Source organism: Carassius carassius, chromosome 33 (assembly GCF_963082965.1).
Source record: "Carassius carassius chromosome 33, fCarCar2.1, whole genome shotgun sequence".
Lineage (NCBI taxonomy): Eukaryota > Metazoa > Chordata > Actinopteri > Cypriniformes > Cyprinidae > Carassius > Carassius carassius.
The window spans coordinates 9,087,096-9,107,439 of NC_081787.1; the positions used below are offsets into that span (position 1 = coordinate 9,087,096).

At 39.5% G+C, this 20,344-nt stretch overlaps 1 pseudogene; it reads right to left on the minus strand.

Annotated features, from left to right (window-relative positions):
* Positions 1-6,444: 6,444 nt before the first annotated feature.
* Positions 6,445-19,249, minus strand: LOC132114122 (pro-epidermal growth factor-like; annotated as a pseudogene).
* Between the last annotated feature and the right edge of the window lie 1,095 nt (positions 19,250-20,344).

A 20,344-nucleotide genomic window follows, 5' to 3' on the forward strand; every position in this document is an offset into this window, starting at 1 on the left:
GACTGTGTTAGAGATTCTTTCTGGCACATATTTAGCTCTCGACTCTGCAGGAGGGATATCTGAACTGTCACTCTTGCTGTGAACAGGCTTAGCAACATGCCAGATGGGAGCACTACTGCCTCAGCGACAGTGACATAAGACATAAGTTCCGACTGCCCTGGATTCTAAAGCCATACTAAGCAGCATGTCATGCATGTCTACTGGGGGGGTTAATGTGCGAGAAAGAGTGACAGAAATTATGTTAGCAGACAGTCTGTTGAAAGCACTATGAAATTGCACTGATCAGAGGTCACTGGCCAGTTGAAATATGGCACATACATACATCACATAATGGCATATTTGACTGGAAATCTTTGGACAACGTACCGTAACTACAGAAGATAAAGTGCAATGCAATACTGCCAGTTATCACTGGATAATATGGATCAAAGTGTGTAGGCATTAGATCTGAAGTCAGTTTGCTGTGTTTTCCACTACATAAGCTCTAAAAGCTTGTAATTCCAAACAGACCACAAAACCTCATTCGCATTACATTATACACAGCTATTATACTGAGATGTTCTTTCACTGTTATGCGTAACTCCAGATGTCCATGAAATCCCTACCAGCAGGGCAGGGGTAACCGTTCTAATGACTTCACAACAGAAATTTATGGGAGCACTTTTTAGACATATTAACACAATATGCATTAAATAAAGATATTTTAATGATTATTTTATTTAATATAATTGCTTTATGGCATTATAACTCTGTTGCATCATTCAGGTGACTCAGGAGAGGGCCTCTGCACACCTACAGGAAGGCCCTAATAAGTCTTAAAATTATAAAATACATTTAAAAAAAACACAAAGATGTATAAAATTAAACAATGTTTCATATGTTTATCAAGGTACATACATAGCTTATAAGCTTAAAGACAGGAGGGTCTTCAAATATTGTCTCAGACAAATGCGGAGGGGGTGGGGGGGGGGGCTAGAGTCAGGAGTCAGAAAGGTTGAGATTTTGCCATTTTAAATGAACAAAATCACAAAAAGCCTTACAAACATAGCAATCAATAAATGAGGGTATTCTGATCAACTAAGTGTGCTTAAAACGGTGTGCATCAGTGTAGAGGTAGACATCATTTTAACATACTGAATACTGATTTTGTAAATCACTGATCTTTCTACATGTTCAAGTAAGAGAGTGATCAAAAAATCTGGTTCCTTTACAGTTTTACCTTGTCAATCCTTGCATACTTATTGCTTCTGAAACTATAAAAACTATTGAAGAAGTACAACAAAATCTGGCTGATGTGATGAAAGTTCAACACATACCTGGATACATAGGAATAACAAAAAGTATTCAGCAACAAAAAAGAAAATCTAGATATGAAAAATGTTTTGACAGAAAAAAATGTATATATTTACTTATGCAATACTTAACCTCATCTATACAATATGTTATATAGATAAACTTGATTTGACTCACTCACTGCCCTATGGAGAATGCCACAAAAAGCCTTAGGTCCGATGTGCCATGCTCTGTCTAGCTCGGTTATCATTTTGAAAGGTCAAAGACTCCACAGACTGTGTAGCAAGTCAGTCGGCAATTTCACATTTTTACAATCAATTGCATTTGGGAGTCTAATAAAACAAAAATAAAACATAAAAAAAAAAATCACAGCTGATATTATGTCAAATGGTAAAGGAAAAGGTAGGTCATGTTAAACACACTGCATTATGGGATACGTGAAGTGTTTACCAATAAAAGGGTATTTCCAAGAAATGCAGTAATTCTAATAGATATGTACAAAATACAAGAATGTTCCTCTTAATTTACTTGTAGCTACAGCATAAATGCACAATAAAAAAAATATTACAACTATTAATAACTACGCCTCAAAAAAGCACTTTTTTCAAATACTGCTGCATCCATAATGCACTACTTATCCAATTACCACACTGTAACCTTTAACACAAACATCAACGTCATCATCATATCATATTTAAACATGTTGCACAAGAAACAAACAAAACATTTACCAGACGGTAGCTCCAGACTTTCTCAATTTCAGTTGCACGTGTCAGTATCAAAAGGTCAATTTTTTTCATCTGCAGTGTGTCACTTCATTGAAAAACTGGGAGGAAATGATAAGAGCAACAAACAAACTGTTACACGTGTTCCTTGACGCTCAAAGGACTGTCAGCACCTGCAAACGCATGACTCACGTCACTTCTTGACCAATGCTGTTTGACATCGCCACCTACTGGACAGGTGATACTCACGCAAGCTTTCTCTAATGAGGTTCCATTATTACAGCAACAGATGTATTTCTAAAGTATTTTTATTCCTGCACTCTTTTGGTGGATTTAATGATTGTGGATGCAACATACAACTGCAGCAAGTGAATCTGAGTATACGTTAATGGTGCAAATAGACTGCAGTCTATAAGAAAAGGTGAGCTTATCTCTCTCTCTCTCTCTCTCTCTCTCTCTCTCTCTCTCTCTCTCTATATATATATATATATATATATGTGTGTGTGTGTGTGTGTGTGTGTGTGTGTGTGTGTGTGTGTGTGTATATGATAACATATTAATCAGATTTTTGTTGATTAGTCTTAGATTATTTATATATTTCCATTGTACTATATATGTGTGTGTGTATATGATAACATTATATTAATCATAGATTTTTGTTGATTAGTCTTAGATTATTTATATATTTCCATTGTACATGTATTTATCTCCAATCCCATGGGCAGAGTGCCCTCAATTATGCTACAGTAATGCAATAAGGGTATTGCATTGATATTTGACATCAAATATAAGTTAAGACTTGATTAAGATGTTGTAACGGCAGTCTGAATGGCAATTTCTTCCAGTGGTAATTTGAGTGAAAATAGGTTATTAAATAAATTAATCCCACATTGAAACTGGTTGAATGTATGTGGAGAACCTATCAACATGTTTGACATTCACATCAAATCAATGTCATTTCAGGATTTTGACGTCAGTTTGATTTGCACACTTGACCTGTTTTTGACGTCTTTTCAACGTCAATTGCCCACAGGTTGCAAGTCTGAACTTGATTATACATAAATGTAAATTCCCGTACACACTAACAAAGGATTTTGTCACGGAATAAATTAATCATATCTGAACTCGAACTTTCCCATTTCAACAAATGCGTCAGGAAACGAAAACTTTTGCATAATAATAATAAAAAAAAATAACAAAGCAAGTTTTTTAAGTTTATATAGTGCACTTGTGATAATAACCTTATTTTTCAAACTACACCTATATATACTGCATTAGCCATAGGCCCTAAATGAGCTCAAACACAACATGGCAGCTCAAAACAAAATTCTCTCCGGTCTGTCTTTCAGCTCTATTAGAGGACTGACAAGGATGCTCGTTGATATAACTGAGCCTTAAACTCGTTTGCCTGTGCTCAGATTCATGCATTATCCCTTGCACTAAATCTACTCAAAGCCTAGCAAAGCAGCACAGCTCTGGGCAGGTCACAGGCCACAAGGGCGCTACGCTGACCTGGAGGATCAACGTTAAAGCCTTTGAGTGGGCCTCTAATGCTTTATTTAGTCTCCTCATCTGTGCACCTTTTGGAATCTCCACAGGCCAACTGCTCGCCTGTCTGATGGGAGGGAAAAGGATGGGGAAAATTTAATGCTGAAAGCGAAACACTGATCCATTTTCGCAGGCCAGCCACAAATGCCTTTGTTCACACCCTTTTCCTCTTTCCCTCGCTCTCTCTCACCATCTTTCTCTTCCACTCTCAGGTGGATTAGCTCTCTCATCCTTTGATCCCCCCCATTTTAATTCCCTACAGCTGAGAGAGGGAGTGTGGCCAGATTGTTTCAGATCCTAATTCACATTTTGTCAGTTGGAAAAAGCAGAAAAGCATGGCTCTTTCAAGGACATACTGAAATTTTAATTTTGGGAGGGATGGATATATATATATATAAAATGTCAAATTTAATCTCTATTACAAGCTCCATTCCCACAGTATGGAGTGAAACCTGGATATATATAATATAAGTTGACCCTCTCTGGAAATCAATAGATATGTGAGCCAGTGACCACAAAAACAGAGATTGAAAAAGAGAGTGTGTTTGTGCTAAGTGTGTGGGTTGTTGTGGCTAGCTGACAGATATTTGACCTTTGTCAAGATGTCAGATGTTGCTGATACTTCTGCTATAGAACAGAAATTATATCATGACCATGTTTCATTCCTATATTTGTATTTCCTGCATGAAGATGAGCATTTAACCATTACACCAATAAAGCAGCCATTTTATTTTGGGATGTTTACATGTGCTTATCTTACAGTTTGGTTATAAATATGTATATCCAACATTACATTACAAGAAAAATAAGCTTAAAAAAATGGAGTGAGACAGAAGGCATCAGGTCAGATGTTATTCTGGTATTGTATTCTATGTCTGGTCTCATGTATTACATCATCCTTCAGTGTCCTTTTTCCAGTCTTTTGGTTCAAATCAGAAGCAGGTTAAAACCTTATAATCCTAGCATATACATTTTCTGTTAGTTAGAAAGATATAGATTGACAGATAAATGTACAGCTTGCTGCTTTTAGTTTCCCATAACTTCTTGGAATATCTGTGAGACATTTGACTGAGGAGAGGCAGATAAGAATCTGACCCACCAAACTTCCCTGTTCTTGAATAAAGCATGATTCATTCAATAATCTGAGACCTTACTTCATTTAAATATTGTGTTTCAATATCGGTTTATATCTTTTTGATACCAAATGTTTTCTTGCCATCTTATTTAACAATGTTTTGATACCTGAGGTTTTTATAGTTGGTTCATTGTAGGATGTGTTTTATATAGTTATCTCTTTGTGAAACCAATGCTGATGTTAGCAGGTCCAGATATGCCACTGAAATGTTATTCTTTACCACCTGAAGCAAAATAGGCCAAGTACATGTTATTTTCTACTTACAAAGCAGGGTGTGTCTCTATTTTATCTCTTCATCACCTCAAAACAACATTGCTCCATTATTAAAACAATGATCCAACTCAATATGCTCTGCATCTCAACATAAACATAAGTATCTTTACTATTTACAGAGCTATGGATTCAATGTCTAATGGCTCAAAAGTGACAAAAAACAGCAACCTTAAAAACAAGATTAATGATCTCATTCTATAGCTTTTATGTATTGCATAAAACCATTTGAGGCATGTGCAATCATTTTACAAATCTTACTTCAACAAATAGTGACCAGGTAGCGACCTACTTTTTTAAGAAATCTGTTGACAAAAAAACTGTTGCAACTTGATTGTGAACATTGTCAATGTACTCTGTCATTTGTACTGTAACACTGAATGGCAATGACTTTAACATTGAACTTATTCATATAATCAGTTCACGAGTGAATCACTGGGGTGTTGTCTGAAAGGTCTTCTAAGGAGATGAGATGATCAGTTGCTGTAACCAGCAAAGTGTGCATATGATGCAATGCATGAAAATAAACCTATTAAGCAAGTTTTAATGTCAGTTTAACTGTAATGTAAAGCTTGACATATGATGTATTGTTTCATTTAAATTTTTTATTGTTTTATGTAGACTATGCTTGTGACACTGTCTTCTTTATTTATGAAGTCTGTAGATTCAATCTTGCTCAGATGAAATATACTACAGTCACACAACGCTCATATGTAAAAAGTAATCTGAGTCATTTTTATATTTCCGTTCATGGATTGGCACCCTGCTAACAATCTCTAGATCCTGTTGAGTGAGAATGAAATATGGAGACCTGCAGACCGTGAAGGTATGACAAGTAGCATTATTACAAACATGTGTATTGGATATGTGAGTCTCAACCCTACACCTGGGGCAATCATGGGCTTTGGGATAAACCAAACCAGTTTGTGTGTATGTGTGTGAGAGTTAAAGTGTGTTAAGTTGATAGAGACAGAAAAATGAAGAAAAATGAAATGAGTAACCGACTGAAAAACACAATTTTAGACAGAAATATTGTCTCCCATGTAGCTTTTAAATAAGGTTATAGATAACTGGGTCCATTTTTGGGTGTTGGAATGACCTATTTTGAAATGTAATTGCTGTAAGCTAAACCAAGCATGTAATTGAAAGCGTGTGACAGAGGAACCCAAGATAAGTATGCTGCTTTAGGAACATAACAAAGCACCACACCACAGCTCAATGTCACTAAACCCACTAAACACAGGCATAGAGAATTAACTTAACCAGGATGAGGAAGATATCACCCAGCTGTTTTGACATGTGCATGTGTGTTCTGTCAGTGAACAGAGAATGGAATATTAGAATAAAATGGTTGATTGAATATGCTTAAGTGTCCTTTTGTCAAGGGCAAACGTTCAGTAAAAAGCTAAATGGTTTTTAGTACAACAGTGCCATCTATTGCTAATTAATTAAAGCCTCGTTTTAAAAATCAGCTTATGTTTGAAGCTGGAAGGAAACTGTGGAATATGCAAGAACAGGAGAATCATAAAAATCAGGTTGAAGCTTGTACAAAAAGCTATATAAGCAAACACTTGATTGCAGGCATAAGACTCCATCTCAGGGAAATAGAAGCACACTCCTTCATACAGACAGGATGAGGCAGCTCTGCACAGCATTATTGTGTTACCATGGCGATGTGACATCAAGTGGACTTCCCATACTCAGTCAAGAGGAGGCGCTCTTAAACTCCTCTGCAAGAAGGAGAGCATGAAAATGTGATCACTATTATGTTGCATTATACATTTCTGTTAAATGTCAGTGCAATACCCTTTTGCACAAACTCAGATTAGCAGGTCCTATTAAGCAACTGGTCTCAAGCCATAAAGGCACATTATACATAACAAGCACATAGTCAACTGCACACTACATGATTTTGAGAAGGTACTGTTTCAGTTAAAACATTAAAAAAGTGAATCTAACCATGACAGCTTTATCCTGTGCCTGTGAACCCAGGTCGACATCTGCACTGGTATTTCCCTACTGCATTCAAACAGTCAGCGTTTACATCGCAGTCGTGCAAATCTAATTGACACTTATCTATGTCTGTAAAATATACAAGTGTGCGCGCACACACACACAAAGAACTCTGTTTTGTGGAAAATATGATGTATGCTTTATGTTTCCAAAAGTAGTACTTGATCAGTAAAACTTAATATTGTGAATCTATTACAATTTCAACCACTGCTTTATATTTTAACAGAATATTAACATTTTAATTGTTATTATTTATTTACCCTGTTATGGCAAAGCTATTAGTTTTGTGTGTAACATGATCCTTCAGAAATCTTTCTTATACTGATCTGATGCTCGAGAAACATTTCTTATTATTATCGATGTTGAAAGCAGTTTTGCTGCTTAATATTTTTGTGGGAACCATTATAAAGTTTTTCAGGATGTTTTTTTCTGAAAACATTTGAAATAAATACTGTCACTTTTGATCAATTTAATGCATCCTTGCTGAATAAAAGTATTAAAAAAACATCTTACTGATCCTAAACATTGCAGTAGTGCATATCATTTAAGTTGATAATCCTAAAACTGATATTCAGACTAATGTGCACACTGCTTTTATATAGCAGTTCAGTAAACAAGTTAATATTAAGTAATAAAGTAAGCCAATTACATTGTGTAGTTTTTCAGCATCAAAGAAAATAGTTGCAAACAAATCAAATGCAGAATGTGTTACGATCAGAGACCCAGGGAAACACAGGAGACGAGAGATCCAGTCGCAGTAAGGGTTTTAATGGGTAATCCAAAGAGAAATAAACAAGCAGGGGTCAAAACCATAAATCCATCCAACAAATAACAAACAGGGAAGGAACAGGAACTCGGAAGACGAGGAACTCGGAAGGCGAGGAAACTGGGTGACGGAAAGAAAGGACTCCATGCAGACAGACAGAAAAGGACTGGTAATATAGGGAGGATAATGACTAACAAGTGAAGACACCTGAGTGCAATTAACAGGAGTGCAATTACTGTGATGAAGGGACAAGGCTTTGTGGGAATTGTAGTGCCTACGGTGAGGTGCCTATGGGGAAGTGAGACCACTAGTGGAGACTCAGGGAAACAGAGACCAGACAGCGTGACATTACCCCCTACTCCACGGCTACCAGATGCTCCACCCGAACCCAAGAAGAGACCAAGGAACACAGAGACCAGGAGGGAGGTGGAGCGGCAGAGGACCAGGGGGAGGGACAGAGGGCCCACATCCGACCACCACATCCGTGCGGTCGAGACAGAAGCCCACCAGGGCGGCGCAGAAGACCACCCCATCCGTGCGGTCGAGACAGAAGCCCACCAGGGCGGCGCAGAAGACCACCATAGCAGTGCGGTCGAGACAGAAGCCCACCAGGGCAGAGCAGAAGACCACCACATCTGTGTGGTCGAGACAGAAGCCCACCCGGGCAGCGCAGAAGACCACCATATCAGTGCGGTCGAGACAGAAGCCCACCAGGGCGGAGCAGAAGACCACCACATCTGTGTGGTCGAGACAGAAGCCCACCAGGGCGGCGCAGAAGACCACCACATCAGTGCGGTCGAGACAGAAGCCCACCAGGGCGGAGCAGAAGACCACCCCATCCGTGCGGTCGAGACAGAAGCCCACCAGGGCGGCGCAGAAGACCACCACATCAGTGCGGTCGAGACAGAAGCCCACCAGGGCGGAGCAGAAGACCACCACATCCGTGTGGTCGAGACAGAAGCCCACCCGGGCAGCGCAGAAGACCACCATATCCATGCGGTCAAGGCAGAGGGCCACCCGGGCGGCGCAGAAGACCAACACAGTGGGATCGATGACACAGGAGAGCCAGTCTGGTTAGGCAAGTCTGAAACAGAGAACATGAGCAAGTTAAGGGTGGCCTCCGTGGCCACGACAGGATCAGTCGAGCGCTCAGAGAGTTCGGCTGAGACGTGACGAGACCCTAGAAGTTCCGCAGAGACGAGGAGAGGCTCTGGTAGTTAAGCCGAGATGAGGAGAGGCTCTGGTAGTTCAGCCGAGACGAGGAGAGGCTCTGGTAGTTCAGCAGAGGCGTGGAGAGGCTCTGGTAGTTCAGCAGAGGCGTGGAGAGGCTCTGGTAGTTCCGCAGAGGCGTGGAGAGGCTCTGGTAGTTCCGCAGAGGCGTGGAGAGGCTCTGGTAGTTCCGCAGAGTTTAGACTGGATTCAGGAAGATCAATGATGACCTGACTCTGCTCATGAAGATAATTGGTGACCTGACTCTGCTCATGAAGATCAATGGTGACTTGCCTTTGTCCATGAAGATCATTGGTGACTTGACTTTGCCCATGAAGATCACCGGTGACTAGCCCTGACTCAACTCTGGAAGGTCAACGGTGACTAGCCCTGACTCGACTCTGTAGGGTCAACGGGAACCTGACTCGACTCTGTAGGGTCAACGGGAACCTGACTCGACTCTGTAGGGTCAACGGGAACCTGACTCTGGAAGGTCAACGGGAGGCGCTGGACAAGCAGCTATCTTGTGCCCTGACTCTGGACCGGTGGCCATCTTGGGCCGTGGTCCTGGGCCGGCGGCCATCTTGGGCTGTGGTGCTGGGCTGGCAGCCATCTTGTGCTGTGGTGCTGGGCTGGCGTCCATCTTGCGTCGTGACGCTGGACTGGCGACCACCTTGTGCTGTGGTGCTGGGCTGGCGACCACCTTGTGCGGTGGCGCTGGGCTGGTGGCCATCTTGTGCAGTGGCGCTGGGCTGGCGGCCCTCCTGTCTGTAGACCCTGGTCTAGAATCGGCCATCCCACCGGGAGAGACAGGTGTGGCTGGGGTATTCCACGTAGACCGATGTTGTAAATAAAATACAAACTCCCAGAAATAATAGGCGTCCAACTGCTCCATTTCAATTCGAGGAACCGGGTCATCCAGCCCGGTGTTGAAAGTTTCCTTTAGGGCCGCATCATTATATCCCATCCCCTCAGCTAGGGACCAGAACATTTGTGCCATGGCACCCACCTCATTGCCCTCTTGGCACAGGGTGGTTAATTTTAAATATTTCGCCCTCCGCTCCACCATACTGGCTGGGGAACGGGAATGAAGTCCCACACCGCTGGATCTCGACATTGATGGAGTCCTTCTGTTACGATCGGAGACCCAGTGGAACGCAGGAGACGAGAGATCCAATCGCAGTAAGGGTTTTAATGGGTAATCCAAAGAGAAATCAACAAGCAGGGGTCAAAACCATAAATCCATCCAACAAATAACAAACAGGGAAGGAACAGGAACGGGAACAGGAACTCGGAAGACGAGGAACTCGGAAGGCGAGGAAACTGGGTGACGGAAAGAAAGGACTCCATGCAGACAAACAGAAAAGGACTGGTAATATAGGGAGGATAATGACTAACAAGTGAAGACACCTGAGTGCAATTACTGTGATGAAGGGACAAGGCTTTGTGGGAATTGTAGTGCCTACGGTGAGGTGCCTATGGGGAAGTGAGACCACTAGTGGAGACTCAGGGAAACAGAGACCAGACAGCGTGACAGAATGAAGCATGACAAGTTACTGTAGTGGCGTTACTGAATGAATCAATGTATTTGAAACAATTGTGTGTGTTGCCATACCCCAGTCTTGCATAGGCAGAAATATCCACCTGCTGTGTTCACACACTCAGCCTCAGATATACTACAATCTGCCAGGCCTGCTTTGCATTCATCAACGTCTGTGCAAGCACACATACACACATGTTGTCAATACTGTATGTGATCATGTAAACAAACCCAAATTTACATAAAGACTGATCAGTACATCCAATGACAGGTGCATACTGCACCCACACACACATCAATATCCATACATTCAAATTCAGTTTCACACATATATCACAAACTGCTTCAGTCAATACTAAATCAAAATCATCTGACTTGTAGCACAAACATACACAGACTTACACACACTTACCCACACACAGCTCCCCATCACCAGCAAAACCTCTCACACACTGACACACGACTTGGCCTTCCTTCTGCATACACTGATCGTTCACATCACATCTGACAGAGTAGCAGTCATTCTAGTCTAAATGAGATCACATCATTCTCAAGTTAGCTCTGGAATACTTGATTCTAGCTGGTCAATTACAATATTACGTGTTCAGAACAAATGGATGCAAATATTGTCTATGATGAATGTGATTCTTGCTGATATTTTTTTTTACCTGAAACCGTCCTCTCTGTGTAACGCATGGCCAGTGGTGTGATCCTGTCATTCAGTGTTTTATTTCTCAAACATTTACTTGATTCACCATCATCTGTTTCTGAGTGGAGAAATACAGCTATTTTTAACATATGCAAAGAGTCAAATTGCTTTAATGGTTTAATGTGACTTTCTAGGACAAGCATTCTTTCCATTTTTTTAATTTTATTCTCATTATAGTGACCAGTAAATGATGTATTAATTGCCAGACAGTCTTTTCCATCTGCTGAAAGAATGTCCTTTGAGTGACATGAGCAATGAGCCAATCCCAGTCTGCTGTCACACACTTGGGCACATCCTCCGTTTTCATGAAGACAAAAATCTGCTCCTAGGAGACAGAATAATAAAGTCATTTAAGGATATAGTAATTAATTTGTATTTGTCTGTATCCTACCCTCTATCAGTCCAGTACAGCTTGCGATGGACCCAGTCCACACTCAGACCCTCGGGTGAGTCGAGTCCAGTGGAGAACAGCATCTCCCTGAAACCTCCATCCAGTGAAGCCCTCTCAATGCACTTCAGGCCTTTATCTGCAAAATACACCTGAACAAACATATGACATTTCATGGAAAAATAAAACAATTAAGCACATTTCAGAGAAACATGTTAAATAAATAAATACATTTAAATGTAAAGACTGAAATGTAAAGAATACAGTAAATAGAATTGTGTCCTCTTGCATTTAAATTATGTGGCCACTAGATGGCAGTAAATGCATTTTTAAACAAAATCAACAGGAGCCCCTGAATTTCACTCCTGTTTCCTAATATTATCTGGGATTTACATCTTATGTCCACTAGAGGGAAGTTATAAACACATCATAACTGTGGCCTCCTCAGCCTGAGCAATCTTCCAGCATGTGTGTGATATTTTACCTGTTTCTTCACTGGATCATAGTCTACAGATATGATACTGCCCCTTGGTATTTTGCTTTTTTTGCCATCTGCGTTAATCTGTTTTATATCCACTGTATTGGCAAACAACAAGTACGTTGGAGATCCTGCTTGAAGGAAAGAGATTGGAAGCAAATGCACTTAAATACTGATTAACTACATGCTTAACCCAATAATTCTAGGAGACGAGATTTGGGAGACAAAGAGGCATCCTGGCAGAATGTAGAATATAAAAAATGTTTTGTAGGCCTTGCCTGGGGAAGCACAGTGTCTTCCATCAGGATGGAGCTGGTATCCAGGCTGGCACTCATACATCCACCTGCCTGGATATAAAGTCACACACATCTGACTGCATCCCCCTCGATCTGCAGACAAACAGCCTGAAACATATAGACAGTGGTGAAGAAAACAGTTACACAGGCAAAAATGCATAAGGCTTTTCATGTATTTTGGTTCACAAAAACACACACCTGTGCACGAGCGGCCATCAGGATTTTGTTACGATCGCTCTGGACACACACTCACACACACACACACACACACACACACACACACACACACACACACATACACGCACACATCTCCTTCCAGAGTGTGTACACATGCATGATCCGAAAATGTACCATTCTCCACACATGGTTTAGGCTCTGTAGACAAAAGTAAGCAGGTCATTTAATATTCTGCTATTTACAACAGTGTATTATAACAACAAAATTAATTCATTCATTTATGGCTTTGAATAAATAAGGGTTTAAAATGACCAATTCACAACTCTGACATTTTAATCCCATTGGCACTTCAAATATTGTCCTCAAACCAAGCATTAAATCGTGATCATTTGGGGAAATGGAATGACGTGTCATTGGCCGAACAGTCTGCTCCAGGATGACGAGACAACGCAAACAAGTCTAAAGTCTAAAGCTTATGGCCTCAATCTTTCATTTGCAAAAACCCTGTCCTCAGATGATCAGTTCTCACCTCTGTGTTTCCATGGACAGTTCTTTGAACCAACAGACCTTGTGGCACTGTGCCTATCAGACAGTCCTTATTCTGACATCTAATAATCCAAAAAAACAATCATCCTATACTTGCACACACCAGTCCTGAAATTAATTAACAATGTCTGGGCGATTTTGTTTTATTCATTCAAACAATGTTTGTATATAAAAACAATGCCGCCAGTTGCATTAAATAATTACTAGGCAATACTAGGCAGTAGCCAAGGGTGCCAGAGCACATATCTGGCACTACATTTTAGCTGGTGTCCTGTAGAGTTTAGCTCCAACCCTAATTAAACACACTTGAACCAGCTAATTAAGGTCTTTTTAGGCATACTAGAAACTTCCAGTTGGAGCTAAACTCTGCAGGAAACTGGCCCTCCATGACCGAGTTTGGAGACCCCTGATGTAAAGGGTGTCATAGCCACCCTGAAATATGATTGCTGCTCCACTGTAAATGCACTGTATTTCATGATCAAGTGAGTGTGCAGTTATATTTTGACTTTATAAAACTTTTACTTGCATCTCCAAAAGGTGTGCGTGTTTGCGCCAATTTTTTTTAAAGGATCAGTGAGTTTTATTATTCTCCCATACAAAGCCTCAACGGCCAGTTTTAAAAATTGAATAAAAATGTGCTAATACACAGCATAAATAGGCCTACATCCTTTATTAAACCACTTTATTAACAAATTAACACATTAACACATCTTTGTGGATGCTGAATCGATGCATTCTGTTCTAATTACTGCTTATGCTAGCAGTATCATACACACAGGCTGAATTTGAAATCGCTCCCTGTACCCTCACTCCAGAGGTGTCAAGTAACGAAGTACAAATACTTTGTTACATTACTTAAAGGGTTAGTTCACCCAGATAGCAAAATTATGTATACTCGGTGTTCAGCTCTCTCGTCTTGGGCACCAAATAACCTAGAGCCGGCCCTGTGCACATGACACAAATCACATCACACTCCAGCTAGGACATAGCCAGTTTTGGGTTCGTTTATCAAAAAATATATTTCTTAAAAAAGAATGGTTGGGTATGTAACCGGTATCCGATCGCCTCAGAGTTAGTCCCCTTAAATTTCATATGAGACCGGCGTCTGACCGGTTCCTCTCCATCTTTCAGCGCGCTCTTCAACCCACATACCGCGAGCGGAGCAGCATCCGCATGCACACTTAAACACAAACAGAGGACACAAGGTATGTGTTTATCAATAGATTATTAGAATATCCGTATCTGTGCATTTCTTTGTCATAAATACAGATTACACAAGGTCACGAGGGAGCCGGTTTCCCATCTACTGTAAAGTTTTCGCTCACCACACCACAGTTTCCTCCAGCGAAAATCTAGCCCTTAACACTAACATATGAACGAACACATACTTTAATCATACTTATTTAAATATACTTAATTTAATCATACGTACTTTAAACATACACTACTGTGCAAAAGTCTTAGGCACGTTAATATTTTCACTTAAAAGAATGGTGTTCGGCCAGTTATTTATATATTTTGCTGTAGTGTGTCAGTATAAAATATCAGTTTACATTTCCAAACATTCATTTTGCCGTTGTCAGACTGCTTGTGAATTCAAAATCGCACTAGATTATTATTAAAATTAATGGCAAACTGTTATTTCCCACTGACACACTACAGCAAAAGATATAAATAACTGGCTTAAAACCCTTTTTTGGGGTGAAAATACTAATGTGCCTAAGACTTTTGCACAGTACTGTATTTTAAAAACTACATTGTTGCTACTTTATAAAGAATGAGCATACAGTCATTCACAGAACTGATTAAAGAAAGACAGCACTCATCTTACCATTTGGCTCATTTACCAAATAGGTGCTTTCTCTTCGTCCTCCACAAATTAAGCTACTGTAGGTAGTTCGGTAGCGAGACATTTTAACCCTTAGGGTACTAAGCCCTTTTTGGTCCGTTTTCTCTATTTTTACATTTCGGCTTATAAACCATATGTAATGATGATGGACCACCATGTATTTGGTATCGATGGATTCAGAAGACCCTAAGCTACCATAAGCATGCATGCAATATGTTTATAAAGGAAGTATGAGTGAAAAATTGTACAATAAACTAGAGAATTTCAAAACAAAAATGAGATTTTTGTCATTTATTACTGAAAATCCTACCTCACACAACAAAAGTGAAAAGTTTTTGACCCAAAAATATATTTTTCAAACCCTTTGCTTGACAGAAATGGGTTAATGTTCAATCAAATGTGTAAAGAACAATTCAATAATTAACTTTATTTACAAACAGTCCTAGGCGTTTTTTCATTTTTGGGACTAAGCCCTTTTTGGTCTGTTTTCTCTATTTTTACATTTCGGCTTATAAACCATATGTAATGATGATGGACCACCATGTATTTGGTATCGATGGATTCAGAAGACCCTAAGCTACCATAAGCATGCATGCAATGTGTTTATAAAGGAAGTATGAGTGAAAAATTGTACAATAAACTAGAGAATTTCAAAAACGAAAATTAGATTTTTTTTTTGTCATTTATTACTGAAAAACACACAATATAGAACAGTTTTTGAAAAAAAAAATTTTCTTCAAACTCTTTGCTTGACAGAAATGTGTTATTGTTTAATCAAATGTGTAAAGAACAATTAAATAATTAACTTTTTTTACAAACAGTCCTAGGCATGCCAGTGAGCAAAGCAAGGCCAGGAGGTCTTGTTGTACACTTTGCTTGCCTTGCAGTGCTCACAGTACTTTCTGACATCTGCAGGCTTGTGTGCAGGGTTTGCTGGGTCCAAGGGACAATGGGTAGGGGTGTGCGGCGAGTTGTCCTGTCTGCATCCTGCATCAGAGCAAATACACAATCAAACTGGAAGCTTTTTTTGTGTCAAAATTCAATGTAGAAAAAATAACTCCTATAAACTCATGTAACCCTATGAAACTCCACTGTACACTAAAAACACATTTCACCTCTCTTGACCTGAGCAGTTTACTTAGTTGAGTAAGTCAGTCTATTGAAACAAATTGCACACCACTCTTGAACTGAGTTTACAGGGAAAGAGTAGTATGGTACACTAAAACAAATATTTCATGCCTCAATCGCTATCTGACTAAAAATCCAAAACATATACATACTCAAGATGTATGATATAATAAATTATAATGATAAAGAGGTTATTTGAAGTTACATACCAGTCCTCAAATGGATCTTCCCCATCCTGGTAAAATACTTCGTCATCTGTGTAAAAGCTGTCTGCTCCAGATTTCCCCTCGTCACTTTCCAGTAATTGTTCCAGAGCTTGTTCTGCCCTAAATCTTTTACTGCTTGCAATTTTGATAAAACAATTCTGTAATAATGCTATATCTCTCTCGAATTTATCTCTTTGTGCTCGCTAATACTCCGATCGTTCTCTGTAACACTCCGATCGCTTTCTGCTTTCTCCACTTCATGCTGATTCTCCGATCGGTTATTGATTACACCTGGCTGGAGGTCGTTTTACTATAGTCCAGCTCAGCTTTTACAAGGCTACAGCAGAGCTACAGAGTCCTCTGAATGGCTAGAATAAATCATGGTAACCTTCCTCTGATTGGGTTAGAAAAATATTCCTCCCAGCGGTTTTTACATTGGTTGTTGCGTGTTGAATCTGCCTAACATAATAGTTTTCATTGGCCTGTTTACGCAGTGGTATTGCGCAATAAGGGAAGCGTGTTTAATATACAAACTGTTTTCAGTGGAATCTGAGGAAGACGGCAAAAAAAACCGCATCTCTCTAGCATTAATAGTTTTTGAGATAACTACACATTTGTAAAAGTATGCCATTTTGGGCGGTACCGCCCAATCCGTCCCCAGAGGGTTAATAAATTATCGTTTGCGATTGACGACGCGATCGACAATGTTGTGATGAGTAGGCTATGCCAACTTTGTAACTTGCCCCCCCCCCCCCCCCCCCCCCCACACACACACACACACACTGGACATAGCAGATGTATGTAGCGAATACAGGAAGCTATCAATAAAGAAGGTATCAGGATTATGAGTTATTTTGCATTTTTAGTTTTTGATTATTCACTTGGATTAATCATTCATTATGACAGCACTATAATGTTTATTGTAAATAGACAACCATACAAGAGTAATTGTTACTAAGCCTACACCAATTTTCTTGTCCATTGCCCTCACAGATTCCTGCAGCTAAGCTTGGATGTACATTTACATTCCATTAAAGGTTATTGATGACATGCCTCTGAAGTTTGACTTTTTGCACCATAACAATACTTATAGGCAACTAGTCATCATATCTCTAGTTCTTTAATGTATCTGCATTGTACTAAAGTGCGTTCATTTTCAATGGGCATATATGCAGCTGAAACAGGTAGCCTAGTGTATCCCAAATTTTTCAACATGAACATTTTAATATGACATTATAGTCATTATGGCCGATGGCCTTTAGAAAAATGTTTTTTTGAGGAGGGGTAGTGCACAATAGGCCCCTGTGGCGCGGCCTAAGCTTTTGTACTTAATGGCATTTTTTTCCCCTTACATTACTTTTACTTTTATACTTTAAGTAGTTTTTTAAACACAGTTCACTTGAAGGAATAAATGGAAACAAGTGAGTGAATTCAAACACTGAGTGCACTGAAAGCTTGAAACTGGCAAACTAGCAGCTCCAGTAGTAAGATGAAAGGATTTATCTTGAACTCTGTCGTGGAAATTATGTATAAACCCAAACTAAACAATTAAATAATCAGTTTACAATGAATTTATACCTCTATTGTATACCTCTGTATGCTGTGGACGAGCTCTTTGTTAAATGAAAGGTCAGTGTATTTGGGTATTCTCTAGCTTTTCACTGTAAAAAAAAAAGTGTAATTTTAACTCTACAATTTTGTAAAAACACTACGGAAAAAACTGTTAATAGGTTAACAGTAAGTTCCCGTGCTATATACAGGGAAAACTGTAAAACATATAAACATGCTTTTCATGCTTTTGTTTAACAAAAGTTTATTGCATTATTTAAGTATCATGTGTGCTACCATGATGGTGTTTTGTGTTTGCATGAATGACTCTGTGCACCTTTTATATATTAATATATACTTCTGCTTGTGCTTGTGTTTACAGTTTTTCTGTAATTTTTCCAAAATTATTCTGGAAACCACAGCTGCCAAAACTATTTTGTAAAAACTACAGATTTCTTTTTTTTTTACAGTGTTGACCATACATCAGTGGTACACTTTGTATCGCTGTGCATTGTGGGATTGAATGATTGCACTTGATAATGTCCACTAAGGTTTCAGACACCAATAAAAATGGCTGTCCCATTAAATAGTGCCTTATTTAAGGGTATGGGGGCATTCAGACACAGGGACAGAGGACAAATTAATTATTCACAATAAATACAAATATATTCCACAAATTATGTTCTTTAATTTTCATTTCCCGATCACTAATCATTCTCAGTGTCAGAAAACATGACAACAAGCTTGATTGCAGGTGCACATGAGCATCCGCAGCTGTGAGAACTGTATTGAGAGTTAATCTCGCTGCTGATTTGCTCTTGTCCTGCTTAGCCAGGCAAAGCTGCTGACTAAATATGTTCCTTATTACTGATGTCACCTCATTATCTTATCGCACTTTGCTGGCCGGCTTTACCTCGATGCACTATTAGAGCACGAGCAGTTAAATCTAGAGATGCTCTCTGTCTCTTTCCAGTCCTTTTTCTTTTAAAATTCTTTCTTGCGCTCTGTCCCTGACCCATCACTTCCAGCTCATTGATATGTATGCTATTAGAGTCAGTGTTTCATAATCCATCCCCTATTCTCCAGTCATATGTTGGCAGGTCTTCAAATCGGCCAGTAACAGGTAACCTTTAGGGCAGGTGCAGAAGTATGAGTCCGGAACGTTCTCACATCCCAGAGAGCAGCCTTGATTCCACAGGGCACATTCGTTGATATCTTCAAGAGAAGAGAAGTTTCCATAGAAAGCAACTAAGTGACCAAGTGAGCTTATGCAAACACTCAAACATTTTACATAACAGTTAAGTTTAGGTGAAATCATTGAATTTTTCATTACCAACCTGCAGTGAATGGAGTTGGAATTTCTACTACTGGTTGATTGATGGGATGTATTATTCATTCTGATTCTGAAACAATATAAGTGATCATTGGAATACAACTGAAAATATTTTCTTTTCAGTTCCCCCTATGAATACCTGTTGATATATTTGTATTGAAACCAAAATGGTTGCTTGATAATCTCTTCACAGACCAGTCCTTTAACAGAAAGGTGAGGCGGGTGTTTTGTTTGCGACCCTCTGTTAGATCTGCACCTATGTGCTAGCCACATTCCAAAGAATGTGACCGTCTGAATGCGCCAGCATTTATAGCTAGCAAGTAAACTAGGATTTGAGCAACACTGTCCTGAGAAGAACTGTGTAAATGACAAAGCTTTTAGTCATCCTCATTGTTCTAGTTCTCCCCTACAGCCAACAAGCACACTGCTGAGAGAACAGAGTAAAAAATGCTACGTTGTTGTGGGTAACAGCTATGACCTTTGCTCCACAAACCACGCTAACAACTTCTTATTTATTGCCATTTAAGTTTTTGCCCTTTTCTGTACAGTAAGTATATGTACTACTTATTTTTATTTTTAAATTATAAATGTTCAAATAAGAAAAAAATAGTCATTGTGCATTGATTTTTTTGGTTTTGTTTTGTTTTTTTAGAGATCAACCAGAAATATTTAAATTATGTCATTTTTGATAAAGTCTTGCTTTTTTTTCCCTGAATGACTGCATAGTTTTTCTCATGTTTACTTCTCATTTGGATCAACTACAACACTTCTTGGCTGAGACAGGTCTCTTAGGACAATCTTTTCTTTTCTTCCATCTGTGCCCATTCTCTGTATCATCCCTTTTCCTGCAAAGCTCCAGAGAACTACGTTTTCAATCCAGTCCACAGCTAGACCCTGTGATTCCTTTCACTGATGAGAGAAGCTTCTGAAAGAATGAAACAAAACTGCTTTAAGAGGCTTGGAACAGCCTTCAAACAATCACTCATGGCATTTAAAATTAAAATAAAGTATAAAAAATAACATTAATGAGGCCTCAGCAGTACCTGTCTGTCTGTTCCATCAAGTCCTGCGCTGTTGATTTGTCCTGCATGTGTGTCGGCATAAAAATGATCCTTCTCTGGTCCTCTGCATCAAGGAACATTCTCTGAATAGTATTTCCAAAGCCAAGTAACAGATAAGGTTCAGGA